This window comes from Aotus nancymaae, unplaced genomic scaffold, assembly GCF_030222135.1.
Source record: "Aotus nancymaae isolate 86718 unplaced genomic scaffold, 86718_ANA_hifiasm-v0.15.2.pri h1tg000040l, whole genome shotgun sequence".
NCBI lineage: Eukaryota > Metazoa > Chordata > Mammalia > Primates > Aotidae > Aotus > Aotus nancymaae.
The window spans coordinates 55071683-55086843 of NW_026988454.1; the positions used below are offsets into that span (position 1 = coordinate 55071683).

A 15161-nucleotide genomic window follows, 5' to 3' on the forward strand; every position below is an offset into this window, starting at 1 on the left:
AATTACATAAAATTCCAAGTTCAGTATTCATAAAGTTTTACATTTCATCAATAAAAAAATTTGTGGAAATCTGTTTTTTCCTCCTGTTATGTAAGTACTTATATGATACTCTCAATTTTACCTCTTGGCCCACAAAGCTTAATTTTTTTTTTTTTAACTAATTGGCTTTATACAGAAAAAGTTTGCCAAACTCTAAACTATGCAAAATACCAAAACCATTATTCAATGCTCCTTGTGTTATCTGAAGTAGTGCAAGATTTGCCCTTTTAGCACTATAAGCAAATCATCTGCAGCACTGGTTCCCAAAGAATTACTGGTTAGATTCAGAAATTATTGATGTTTGTGTCCTAGCCTGAGATTGTGACTTAACTGGCCTGGGGAATAACCTGAACTTCTAAAAGATCCCCAAGTGATTCTAATGTGAAGTTTGGAAACCAATGATTTAGTGCTTTGGCAAGTTCAATCCACCCAGCTCCATCTCGGCGCTCCCTTATGCTGGCAGCTCTTTTTGCTCCTCCTCCAGCACATGGTCATCTGCAGCTGCCCCCAATTCCCCCAAATTACTTAGGCTTTTCATTCCCATCACCAGAGCTAAGTGACCTTCTCACCAGCTCCACTAAGGAGATCAAGGCCAACCATCCCCAAGTTTGCCTGTTTTACTTCCTGAACGAAATTCGTTTCTCAAGTTCATTTTCTCCTCTCCAGTCCTTCTAGAGGGAATATACCACAGTGGCTAAAAAGGAGTCTTGAATCAGGCAGACTTGAATTTAAATCCCCATTCCCTTAATCCCAGCACTTTGACAGGCCAAGGAAGAAGGATTGCTTGAGCCCAGGAGTTCAAGACCAGCCTGGACAACACAGGGAAAAAACCCATCTCTACAAGAAAATAAAAATAAAAATTAGCCAGGCATGGTGGCATGATGGCACCCACTTATAGTTTTAACTACTCAAGAGGGCAGATATCTTGAGCCCAGGATCATACCATTGTACTCCAGCCTGGGTGAGAGAGTGAGAACTTGTCTCTAAAAAATTGTAATAATAACAATAATAACCCCATAGGGATCTTTGTGAAAATTAAATGCTACTCACAGTGTATTCAATGTTATTTACTGCTACTTACACTGTTGTCCTTGGACTAACATCATCAGCATCGATGACCTGGGCACTTGCTAGAATTCAGAATCTCAGGTCTCACCCAGACTTTCTGAATCAGAATCTGCATTTTAATGAGATCTAGTAGTGATTTGTGTACACATGAAGGTTTGAGATTCATATGCTAGAAAGCTTTTTATTTCTCTTCACGCTCCACATCTAGGCTGTTTCATCTTAGCCCTTTGACAATACCCAATACACATGATATTGATGATGCCTTAGAGGGTGGCTTTTATGTAGAAAAGGAGATTTGCTTGAGTTTAAAAAAAATAATTTCAGCTATGCATGGGACAACTTGAAATTGGAAGAGACTGGGGTGGGATCGAGGTGGTTAGGAAATATAGGGTCACCTACATGCCACTTAGGAAAAGACACTCCCTCTGAGCCTACAGGACCCCATGCACACCTAGTGAACTAAGAGAGCCCTTGAGCAATTGAGAAAATGGTGTCCCTCTGGGCTGATGCCGCTCTGTTTCAGAGCAGGTGGCTTGCCAAATGCAGCAGGGCCTCAGTCAGTTGTCCTCAGGCAGTGTGTGACAACCATGAGGAGGGAGGATTAGATGGGGGTCCTGAACTAGGGTATGGCAGATTGGAATGAAAAGCAAGGATGGATTCTAGAAAATGCCGAAACAGAGGAGGGCCATCGGGGAAAGATAGGGAGGAATGTGGGGCCTGGAATTATTAAGGAAAACTTCTGGGAAAAGGCAAGATTTGACACAAATCCCAAGTGTTTGTAAAGTTGAAATATGGGATCGTGCTCGAATCAAATATTTAAGAAGCTATGAACAGGATGAGGTTATGAGAGGGAAGATGTTTAGAGAATGTCAGTGGGTAGCACCATATGGCAGGAAGAACTGTAGACTATAACCAGGGAGGTGGTATTGAAGAGTCTCAATTCATTCAGCTATAAGTACAAATTTCATTTTCTTCCAATAACTGTCCCTGACTATTCCAGATCAAACCCTCCCTAACACCACCTGAGCTCTATTCCGTGTTTTCTTAGTCTCTTTGTTTCATTAAGATCTCATGTTATATCTCATTCAAAACTTCCTTTCCCTTCCCCTAGCCAGGGGTGTGGTCTTTATCACATGCCTTCCCCTTTCCTCCCTCTTCCCTGAGCTACTCCTTAGTGTTGGGGCAGGAAGTGAGTCCTGCACTGCCCTTCTGCTTAGCTGTGTCTGCACCATGCTTCACGTTCTCCAGCATGCTCCCTCCATGAAGCAACTCTTGACACTGGAAGCTCCTTAAGAAATCTGGCTACATCTCTGTCTCACCCCAGCTGACATTATTGCATCACATTCCTTTGTCCCTCACTGGGGAACTGATCTAGAGATAATGGCCCTGTTAAAAAATAACCTCTAAAATTTTCAAGAGTTGATTTGAGCAGATGGGAATTCATGAATCAGGTAGCTCCAAACCAGAAGCTCTGACAGACACGAGGGGACATTTTTATGAGGTGAAGCAAAGAAATTGTTTGATTGGTTGAAGTTTGAGCAATTGCCTTATTTGAACTATCCCAGTGGGAAGTTCAAGACAATACAACTAATGCTCATTTGGCTGCCTATGATTGGCTGGACTTAAGTTTTATTTTCTTTTAAATTCTGAGTTAGGTTTACATTTGCTTACACAGAAACCCAGGGCAATAAGTCACCTCAGTCTAACGGCCCCCATTTAATTATCCAACATCCCAACCTCATCTATACCCTGTGGCCAGGTCCTAGGTCTGCAACAAAAAGCCATGTCAGTATCTCTTGAAAAGGGGCCCAAGTCAATGGGGGCAGGAAGGGGTGGTGAGAAATCCTGGTGACCTCTCCACCTGATAGTCCTTTTTCCAACATGCATGTTGGTGACCCTGTATTTCCTCACCACCTTGATGTTACCCCATCTCTCCTGATTTCAAGTTATCCTATCCATAGCTGACATTAATTTTTTTTTTTTTTTTTGAGACAGAGTCCCACGCTGTCACCCAGCCTGGAGTGCAATGGCACGATCTCGGTTCACTGCAATCTCTGCCTCCCAAGTTCAAGTGATTCTCTTGCCTCAGCCTCTTGAGTAGCTGGGATTATAGGCACATGACACCACGCTCAGCTAATTTTTTCTATCTTTACTAGAAACACAGTTCCACCATGTTGGCCAGGCTGGTCTCAAACTCCTGACCTCATGATCCACCCACCTCGGCCTCTCAAAGTGCTGGGATTACAGGCATGAGCCACCGCACCCAGCCTAATTTTTTACAACTCCAGTTCACACATATGTGCTCATGTGTGAACACACACACACACACCAAGCAGCTCAAAGGCAGGCCACCAGCTTTGCTAACTAAGCAGGCACTCAACCATGAAATGAAGTGTCTGTCTGCCCTTTTTGGCCACCCCCACATTTGTGAATGATTCTCTTGGACTTCCTTCTCTTGCCTCTAACAGGAGATGAAGAGAGGAAATGAATACTTTTCTTCCCCAAATGGCTCTCTTCTCAGCTTTCTAAGGTTAGCAGGGGTCAAAGACAGTGAAGTGGTGAGTTCAAGCCTGTTGGAATAATACTTCTCAGAAGACCCTACAAGCAGATAGTGGGTCCCAGTAGCTGAAGTTCTTAGGGCTTGGTATTTGGGGGATAGTCTCTACTTTTAGCCTTATTGACAATCCGGGGATACCAGGGAAAATCTCACTCAGGCCATAATGTCACAGTGTTACAAGATTAAGAAGTTAATTCTAAAGGAAGGGAAGATGTTTGCCTAAGTTTACATATTAAATAAGAGATGGGATTTAAATACCAATATCATGGTATTTAAACCTTTCACTGGTTCTTGATAAATCAATTTACCTATCTACAACCTGAAAGCTTTTGAGCTAGATTACTCCAGGAAAATGAAAGGGAACAACCACATTTTATAAGCACAGCCATCGGTCTATCCCAGGGACTACCCCTACATGCTTTTTACAAATTGTTATGATTAGCCATAGTGCTGAATGCTGAACCAAACTCACTCATCATTTACAAGCACCTCCATGTGTTATGTTAGTTTAAGAGAAAAATTAAATCAAATCCCTATTATTCAATGTACCTATTACCCCACAGATTTTGACTTCTGAATACTTGGGTAAATGCTAAAAGACATGAACACAACCAGTTGATGAACAAGGAAGGACTTCCCGTTAGGAACACTGCTTCACCTACATCAGGATAGTCCAACTATAGCCAGGGACAGCTACACTTGTTCCAGCTTCCTGTGCCTTCAAAAAGGTTAAGCTGAAGATCATCTTAACTAAACATTTATTTTTAAGTTAGGACAGGTCTATCCAAGCAAACAGAGAGAAAATGTGCTACCATTCACTAAAGCATTTGGTTCATTTCCAAGGAACAAACTAAGAACATTTGCAGATGTGGGTGAGAAGTAGGACATTGCATATTTACTTAAAGTTTTAAGATACTGAATATTTATGGTCATCTTTTTGTTTTATTGGGGATTAAAAGGCTTGCCTATGTGGAGACACTACTCTGAGAAAGCTGGTGCAGGGCTGTGCCTGGGAGGTCCCTAAATACCACTGGATCACACAAAGTGCTTTAGAGGCAATTCATGTCAAACATTACTCAGCAAACAAGGACACTATTTATTTACTGAACACCTGCTCTGTGCCCAGCACTGTGAGAGGTTGAACTTCATTACTCAATATAGTTTCTCTGTGAGCCAAAGAAATGTTTTCTTTCCTTTTGTTCTAAAGGCACAATGGAAAGATACGGTGATCTGACCAAATTCTTACTGCCTTTTCCATCCCTGTTGTTTACTGATCCTAGGTTCAAGTCATGTGCTGCCTAGGTTCAAGGTCACCAGTTCTTTCCAGATGAGAAGGCTGCTTTTCCTTTCTTGATATAATTCGTTTTGAGTTGGCACCACTTGGGAAATGCTTGCTTGCTTCACTTAACCGAGTTCTCAGTCCAGTTCTAAAACCAGATTTTTTAAAAAGAAAGCAAAGAAGGATGGGTGGAAAGGAGGAAGGAAGAGAAAGAGGAAGAGAAGAAGGGAGGGAGGGAGGAGGAAAAAAGGCCAAGGTTACTTCTAGTCCCTAGGTTTACTGTCTTAACCCATAGTTTCTTTTTGACGGGGAATTGACATGCCTGCCGTTCCCTAGATGCTCAATATTGTAGGGGAAAGAGCCCCAGAGAAATATTCAAGCACTACTGTCAAAAAGCCCTTATTAACTCTCTCCTTGTGGTTAGATGATGTATTTCCCTCATTTATATGTGTATTCTCTTCCTCTTGAGGAGATATGATCAGTAAATATTTAACAAATGAGTGAAAGGATAAATAAATGACCAAAGGCAACCTGAGTGTTTAAGTGCCTGCCTGCGGGAACTAATGATCTCTAACACCTGGTGGAAGGAAACAAAGGCCCAAAAAAAAAAGGTCTGGGATAGGCTGGGCATAGTGGCTCACACCTGTAATTCTAGCCCTTTGGGAGGCTGAAGCAGGCAGCTCACAAGGTCAGGAGATTGAGACCATCCTGGCCAACATGGTGAAACCCCGTCTCTACTAAAAATACGAACAAAATTAGCTGATGTGGTGGCGCATGCCTGTAGTCGCGGCCACTCAGGAGGCTGAGACAGGAGAATCACTTGAACCTGAATCACTTGAACCCGGGAGGTATAGGTTACAGTGAGCTGAGATCGTGCCACTGCACTCCAGCCTGGTGACAGAAAGAAACTCCATCTCAAAAAAACAGAAAGAAAGAAAGAAAGAAAGAAAGAAAGAAAGAAAGAAAGAAAGAAAGGGCTCTGGGACACTCAGCAGAGGGCTGGTGCTAACCTAGATTCCATGTTATTGGCCAAGGGGTAACCTGTAGATTCAGAACATTTAAAACCTGTAGCAGAAACAACAGAAGCTGCTGCTGTACATGGAAGATCTTTCTTAGGGCATGGAATCATGGAAATTTAACCAGCTTTCTTTGTAAAAAACAGCTCAGTCTTGTTTTCACAAAGAACCAAGCCATCAATTATCTAATTAGAAGAAAAACTTTATAGCAATGAAGGATATAGAAGAGAGAAGCAAGAAGTGGTGACAAAGAAAGGAAGAGAGAGGAAGAGAAAGAGAGAGACTAGTTTCTTCCTTTAGTCAACCTGGGAGTAGAGTAATGAAATAAAGAGTGTGTGCCTCTGCTTGAGAGATGGCATTATGCTCCAACTAATGCCATGTGTGAGATATCAATTTTCTGCTAATGCCATTGAGAAAAGATAAAGAACTTACAATGAATCGAGGCACTGTAGTGATCAGGAGTGCACAGAGTTTTTGCCAAATATATATCAGAAATAGAAAAAGAATGAAGTGCAACAACAAAATTTATGTTCTCCCTTAGTTCATAGCTGAAACAAAGCTCCAGTGTGAGAGATTAATGTAATATCATTCCCTCAAGTGTTTTGTTCTCAAATGTGCTTGCCTGCTCCAGGAGAACTCACGTTTAGTAGAAAATGCAGCTGCATATAATCCAACAAGTGGGCGTTGTTATGATGTGTGTGCTTTCTTTTAAATACTTCAGCATATCAGAATCTATAAGACACTCAAACGAATCAGCAAGAAACAAAAACAAACCCCATTTAAAAGTGGGCAAAGGACATGAACAGACACTTCTCAAAAGAAGACATACACACAGCGAACAGATATATGACAAAGTGTTCAACATCTCTAATCATCAGAGACATGAAAATCAAAATCACAATGAGATACCATCTCACAACAGTCGGAATGGCTATTATTAAAAAGTCAAAAATAACAGATTTTGGTGAGGTTGCAGAGAAAAAGGGGACACTTACACTGTTGGTGGTAATGCAAATTAATTCAGCCCCGAGAAAGGCAGTTTAGGGATTGTCAAAGAACTAAAAATAGAACTACCATTTAACCCAGCAATCCCATTACTGCGTGTACACTAAAAGGAAAATAAATTGTTCTACCACACGGACACCTGCACCTGTATGTTTATTGGAGCACTATTCGCAATAACTAAGACATGGAATTATCCCAAGTGCCCATCAGTGGTGGACTGGATAAAGAAAATGTGGTACATATACACCATGGAATACTGTACAGCCATAAGAAAGAATGAAATAATGTCCTTGGCAACAACATCGATGCAGCTGGAGGCTGTTATTCTAAGCGAATTAATGCAGAAACAGAAAACCAAATACTGCCTGTTCTCATAAGTGCGAGCTAAATCTTGGGCTCACATGGACATAATCATTGGCACAACAGACACTGGGGACTCCTAGAGTGGGGAGGGAAGAGGAGGGGCAGGGGCTGAAAAAATTCCTATTGGATACTATGCTTCCCATTTGGGTAATGAGATCAACAGCCACCCAAATCTCAGCATCGCACAATATATCCTCGTAACAAACCCGCACATGTACCCCCTGAATCTTAAATTTAAAAGAAATTTTTAAAACATAAAATCACAATGAGATAGTACTTCACACTCACTAGGATGACTATAACCAAAAACACAAATAATAATATTAAAAGAAAAACTTCAGCAAAATTAAATTTAAAGGAGTTTAATTGAGCAATGAATAATTCGCAAATCAGGCAACTTCCAGAATCACAGCAGATTGAAAGAAGCTCCAGCATAGTCAAGTGGTGGAAGAAGATTTACAGAGAAAAAAAAAAAAAGGAAATGAAGTACAGAAATTGGAAGTGAGGTACAGAACAGCTGGATTGGTAACAGGTTGGCATGTGCCTTAATTGAACACAGTTTGAACACTCAGCAGTGCATGAATGGTTAAAGGGCGGCCACCAAAATTGGCCAAGACTCAGCTATTGTTATAGGCTCGTACTCCTAAGTTAGGTTTTTAATCTTGTCTACCTATTAAGTTACATTGCAGTTCATCCACAAGGACTCAAATACAGAAGTATGGAGTCCTTCTCAGGCCATATTTAATCTACTTTTACAGTAACAAAGACTGGGGAAGATGTGGGGAAACTGGAACCTTCTACATTGTTGATGGAATGTAAAAATGGTGCAGTCATTTAGGAAAACAGGTTGGCAGTTTCTTAAAATGCTTAAACCTCACTTTAGCATAAGGTCCAACTCCTAGGTATCTACCCTAAATGCATGAAAGCGTATGTTCACTCAAAGACCTATATACATATGTTCATAGCAGCATTATTCATGATAGTCAAAAAACAACCCAAATATCCACAATCTAGTGAATGAATAACAAAATGCAGTCTGTATGGGCAATGAAATTCTATTCAGCAACCAGATACAAAATCCACACATTACATAATTCAATTTACATTAAATATTCAGAAAATGCAAACCTATAGAAACAGATAAAAGGTTAGTGGTTTCCTGGAACTAGAGATGGAAATGGAAATTGCCTGCAAATGGGCAAGAGGAATCTTCCTGGGTGGAGAAAATATTATAAAATTGGATTGCTGTGATGGTTGCACAACTCTGTAATTTTTCTAAAATTATTAAATTGCATGCTTAAAATAGATAAAGTTTGTGTTAGAGGAAAGTAAATTGTATCCCAACAAAACTGTCTTACAAAAAAAAAAATAAAATACTTCAACATAAACAGCATGTGTTGGTTTAAGTACAGCCTTAGGTATTATCTGTTGTCTGAAGCAGAAATTCCTGTCCTTGGGCTGGTTAGTTAGATAGGCAATAGTTAGTTGGGAAGTCTGCACTCCAGAGGCTTAAGAAATTATCACGAATATTAGAAATAGGCTCTCACTGATTAAATTAATGACATACTAGATATACAGATGAGCCAAGAAAATGGTTTCAAGACATTCTTCACACTAGAATAAGAACCTGATAAAGCCTGTGTCCTGTGTCCTTATGACCTGTATCCTGTTGAAAGGTCAGAAAACTTCTGCCTCTCTGCTGTCAACTCCCAGAGTAAAAGAATTCTGTTTTGGGGAAATCAGTGTGTCTGCCTCAAGGAAACCAGCCTGCTATGTAACGAGTGGGTGAATCATCTAAAGACAAGACCAAAACCTCCTGAGACTTAGAGTAGGTGGCATGCAAGGTAGAAGACATGTAGGATGGACAAGTCTAGAATGTGCAACATGAGGACTACAGTTAATAAAATTGTGTTAGGGAATTCTGTTCAGTAGACTTTAGCTGCTCTTGTCACAAGAAAGTAGTAATGTGAGAGGATGGATGTGTTGATTTGCTTCACTACAGTAGCCATTTCACTATCTATTTTAATCCCATAACATTACGTTATAAACCTCAAATATACACAATAAGATTTATTTTAAAAAAAAAAGGTAAAAAAAAAAGGTGGCACGAACTGGCATGGCCTCAGCTTGTAATCAATGATAACAAATGTCTGCACTCAGAATTGTGACTTAAAATGGTGAGAGTTTATCTCATCAGCACCTGATGTCAAGGTGGTGAGAGAAGTAAACTTTACTCACATCGAACTTGTTGGAACCTCCTGCTTTCTGCTAAATACAACTGAAGAGTTGAGCACTTCTAAAATGGCCTGCATCAATTGAATATACATAATTAAGTTTAGAAGGAAGAGCTGCTGCTTTCTCATTTGCCTTTCAAGTGTTGAAAAATGCAGCTCACAAAAGAGTCCCTTGAGCACCAGCTCCTCATGCCTGGATATTGACTGACAATTCTAGCTGCTGATGCCAGGAACTATCCCTGCTTGTGACTTTGGTCTAACTTTGTGATCTCTGAAACAGGCTGCCCCATACCACACTGGCCAATTGGTTCTCAGCTATGAATGCTGGTTTCAACAGCCTGACGTTCCCTTTGGTTTCCTGTTCCACATGGTTTATATGCCCAACATGTCTGTCTAAGATACTAATGTAGACTGGTATGATGACGAACATCACTATACATTTTAGACAGAAGGTGTTTCACTAAAGTTAGTCTTGAGTTCCAAAAATGTCAAACATGAAATTAACAATTCACTGTTAAGCCGTATTAAACACAAGTCATCACTGTAGCTGTATTTAGTAAATACATTTTCAGCTGAGACTGCATGGTAACTTTGGCACAGAAATAACTTAGACAAAGAATATTTGATTCGATGTTTAGAAGGCTTGGTGATAGCAAATTGGCTCATCACAATTGATACTTTAAAGCATTTTTCCTTAGAGGTTTCAAAACATTTTATCAAGAGTTTTCATCTCTTAATTTTTAAAGCATTACTGTGCTTATCTAGCAGATGAGTAAACTGAAGCATAAAAATTCCTATCTGGTCCTGCAGTAGGATATACAAGCACAAAGACCAGATGAGCATATATTTTTAAAAATCCAAATAATACAGGAAGATATCTTAAAAAATTAAATAGTGCTAAAAGGAATATAAAGAAAAATAGCACTGTATCTGCTCCATCCTTATCCCGCCTTGGTCCAATGGCAACTCTTTTTATTCTTTTAACTATTTCTTCTAATATTCACCTTCATATTTTTAAACATTCTACACATGCCACTATTCGTTGTTTATAAAGTTTACACTATATTCTACTGATTTCCCATATGGAAGTTGGAGATTCTACTGACTCTTGAGCCCATTGACAAGATCAAATGTACACAAAGAACTCAGAAAATAAAGAGGAAATAAAATTTTGGGAGAATTCTTTGAAGAAATTGGTGCTATGAAAATCAGCCCCTCTTTCACTTCAAGGATGGGAAGGTAATGTCAGTTTCAACTTGCTTTGCCTCAAGTCTAAAGACAGTGGGCCTCAAAATGACCGTCAGAGGGATCCACAGGCCCCTGCAGAGGGAACACGGTAGACACATGCTGCACTTCCAGAAGTCCAGAAGGAGAGAGAGAGGCCAGCAGGCTGCTTTGGTGGCAGAATAGGCAGAAAGTTGAGGCTCTGTGGGGAGAGACTGTGCTCGCCTCTAGAGGATCGCAGATCTGTGAAATTCAAGGACCAGATGTAGTAGTGGTGGACATACCTGAAGATGACCTCCAATGAGTCATGATTCTTCTGTACAATCCCTTCCTGTTTAATGTAGGCACAACCTGTATCTTGCTTCTGATCAATAGCATATGACAAAGGCGGTCGGATGTCATTTCCTTGATTAAGTTACATGATGTGAAAAAGGAATGGGATGTCAATTAGGCAAAGGTGATAGGATAGTCACTCCCGTCATTACATTACATCCATATAGGTAAACTAGTTAGGTTCTCTTTCTGTCTTTGCAAGACATCTGGTCAAAGGACCTAAGAGAGGAACATAAGAGAGCAAAGTACTACAGGTGGCCTCCAGGAGCTGAGAGCAGCCCCCAGCTGACAGCTAGCAAGAAACAAGGACCCACAAAGAAAACAAAGTCCTACAACTATCCAGAACTGAATTCCAACAACAACCACATGAGCTTGGAAGAGGACCCCAAGCTCCAGAGAGGAGTGCAGCCCATCAGACACCTCGATTGCAGCACTGTGAGGACTTGAGTGGAGGAGCCTACTTAAGCCAGGCCCAGACTCTTGACCCACAGAAACCAATATAATAAATAAATGTTGTTTTATGCCGCTAAGATTGTAGTCATTTTTTACACAGCAATAGAAAACTAATATAAAAGGAATGTTGCTCTGGGATAATAGCAAAGTGAATCCTGCCCAGAGCACAGAGGGGCTCCCAACAGCAGGAGTGTGTGGGGGCTGGTCATCTTCCACAAGCAGAAGCTGACGGAATTGGAAGCAGCCTGCCCAAGGACAACATGCACAGCCCATAGTATCCGAGGGGCTGGAGAGAGGTACCTGATGATAGTGGTCTCCAAAGAACTCATAAGTAGGGAAAGGGTCAGGTGAACTGCCTGCAAAGACTACAGCCCTCAAAGGCACCCAAGCCCAGGGAGAATTTCCTATTCCCTAAGCCAGTGCTGCGTTAATAAAACAGCTCTCCAAGGGCAGGGAGGGGGGAAGCCTTGATCTGAAACATTTGCCAGTCTCTGTGGTGTAGATACACCCACCGTGACTAATCTCAAGCTACCAGCAGTTTAACAACCAGCTCGTAACATTCCTGATATTTAACTGGCTCTCAGGAGGCAGTACTTTCACAGGCCACCACTACCTCCCTCCATTTCCCCATGCCTTCCCGTCCACTCCAAGGAATCAGCCAGCCTGGAGGAGTGGGTCAGAGAGCAGAAGCCTGCCCTTCCACAGCAGGCCTGCTGCTTCAAGGGAGAGAAAAGACTTCTCCTAGAATGGAAATTGTAGTGCTGATTAATACCTTGGACTAGACATTTAGAAATTTGAGACTTCTTGTGACTTAGATGGCCTATTCTACCAGAGTAAGTGAAAGTTCATGAGATCTGCCCAGATTTACACACACACACATACAGAGAGAGAGAGAGAGAGACAGAAGCAAATATAATGTGGTAACAAATTAATTTTCTCTGTAGGTTAACTATCCAAGGCACAGATAAAAACTGCAGAGCTAATGTTTTATTTTTTTTAACTACTTTTAAATATTCCCCTAGTTTCCCAAGAAGGCCTTAACGACTGAGGTGCCTCACATATTCTCAAGTTCTAAATAGAAGAATGAACAATGAAATGGCTGAGTGAATTTGCTTTCCTCATGTGCTTCTCTGTTTGAAAGCTGCTGCTGACACTCAGGAAGCCCGGGCGTTAATGCTGCTCCCCCAGGAAGGTGAGCATGAAGGTGCAATACTGTGAGGAATCTCAGGAGGATGCCAAGGAAAAATCATGAAATTTTAAAAGCAGTGAGAACTGAGTGGCTTTGTATACCTAAGTGGAACTGACAGCTAAATGGGAAGAGACATGGGAGCTAAGCATGAATATTTGCTCCAGGAAACTCACAGGGTGCAACAGAGGAAAGAAACTTAAGCCTTGGGTGGAGTTAGACCTCTGGGGTCAAGATGAATCTGTCTGCATTATTTCCACTGGATTTCCACCCAGAAGCTCTCTGGTGAGTCATCTGGGAGCAGTTTGTGCAGTTGCTAAGGGTTACTCTTCTTTCAGAATATTCTCCCAGGGATGGAGGCCTTGAAATTTCCCTCTCTGTATGCTGAGTTCTGGAAGTGTAGCATTTAGTTATATATCAAAAAGCTAGACGGAAGTACCACCGGGCAGATGCTCTTTGGACCACATTACTATGGTACTTCTCCTGCCTTCTGATACGGTTGGGCTCTGTGTCCCCACCCAAATCTCACCTGGAACTGTAACCCTCACGTGTTGAGGGAGGGACCTACTGGGAGGTGATTGCATCATGGGGACAGTTACTCTCCCATGCTGTTCTCATGATGGTGAGTGAGTTCTCACGAGATGTGATGGTTTCATAAGTGGGAGTTTCCCTTGCACACTCTCTCTTTCCTGCCACCTTGTGAAGAAGGTACTTGCTTTTCCTTCACCTTCTGCCACGATTGTAAGTGTCCTGAGGCCTCCCTAGCCATGTGGAACTGTGAGTTGATTAAACCTCTTTTCTTTATAAATTAACCTGTCTCAGGTATTTCTTTATAGCAGTGTGAAATGGACTAACACAACTTCATTGATTCTACTCAAGTGAAACTCTGGCAAATAAACAGTTTAATAGAAGAAGCACCAAAGTAATAATTTTCTGACACATTTATCTCTTCATAGAATTTCTGGACTACCTTTGCTTTTAGCTGCTCATTTTAATTCTGCCTTCACTGAGAAAATAGAAACAATTAGAGGAAAATGTCATCAGGCTTCTACCAAAGTATCTACCTACATTCTCCATGTTCCCACCTCTTCCATAGATGAAATTGCCGTTTTCCTGTGAGCCCCACCCTTTATGTACTAGATCCCATCACTTTTGCCTAATAGAGAATATCAATCCACCAATTCTCCTCTCTATCTCCAATACCATTCATTTTATACTGTCTGTTGGGTCATTCTATGAGAACTCAAACTTGCTATTTTTTTGTCTTGCCTTAAATAGGAAAAAAAAATGTACACACTCATTTTGGCTTCACATTCCCACCAACTCCTGCCCCATTCCTTTGCTCCCCTTTGCAGCAAATCACCTAGCTGTCACTAGTTTCTTTCTTCCCATTCTGTCTTGAATCCACTCAATCAGACTTTTGCCCTTACTGCTCCACTGAACTGTTCTTGACAGAGTTGTCAGTAATTTCCATATTACTAAATCTATTGGTCAGTGCTCATTATCTTACTTGATCTGTCAGGTCAGCATGTGCCAAGGTCTGTCGTTCACTTTTCCTTAATACAGTCCCTCTATGTGGTTTCCAGGATAACACATTCTCGGTTTTCCTTCTTCCTACCAGGTTGCCTCTTTTCAGTCTTCTTGATTGGTTCTTCCGCTTCTCCCTGATGACTCAGTGTTGTAAAGAGCCCCAAGGCCCAGTCCTTGGCCTCTTCTCCAGCTACCCTCCCTCCCTTGGTGATCTCTAGTCCTATGACCCTTACATAGCATTTACACGCTGGTGACGCCTAAATTTATATCTCCAAGGCAGATCTCTCTCCAAATTTCTAGGCCTATCTAGCTGATTGTCTCCTGCATATCTCCACTTGGAGTCTAACTTCTCAAACTTAACAGATCCAAAAATGAACTCCTAATCTTCCTTCCAAAGCTGTTCCTACCTGCAGTCTTCTCCATCTCTGTGGGGTAATCCCATCTTCTAATTACTCAGGCCAAAGACCTTGGAGTCATCCTTGACTCTTCTTTTCCCCCCACATCCCTTCACAACAAGTCAGGAGATCATGCTGGCTTTACATACAGAATATATCAAGACCAACTACTTTCCACCACCCCAGGATGGTCTCAGTTGCTGTCCTCTCTCATCTGAGTTCCTGTAATAGCCTCCTAGTCTCCTGACATCCACACTGTTACCTGCTAGTGTCCTTTACAACACAACAGCCAGTGATTCATTTGAAAACAGTTGTTACCCTCTGCTCTGATCACACCACAGCACTCCAGCCTCGGTGACAGAGCAAGACTCTCTATTTTAAAACAACAGCAATAACAAAAACCTACAATCCTACAAATTCCCTAGCAAGACAATTCTTTCCTCGAGGGAGGCCACTGCAGGTTCTTCAAGCCAGAGAAG

General features: G+C 41.4%; 1 long non-coding RNA gene across 1 annotated transcript in view; it reads right to left on the reverse strand.

The window, feature by feature from the left end:
- Positions 1 to 4736: 4736 nt before the first annotated feature.
- Positions 4737 to 15161, reverse strand: part of LOC105707467 (uncharacterized) — a 69833-nt gene continuing 59408 nt past the window's right edge. The window contains exon 3 of the long non-coding RNA XR_001105079.2: positions 4737 to 5091. This is a non-coding gene — a long non-coding RNA (uncharacterized LOC105707467). The remainder of the gene's footprint in view (positions 5092 to 15161) is intronic.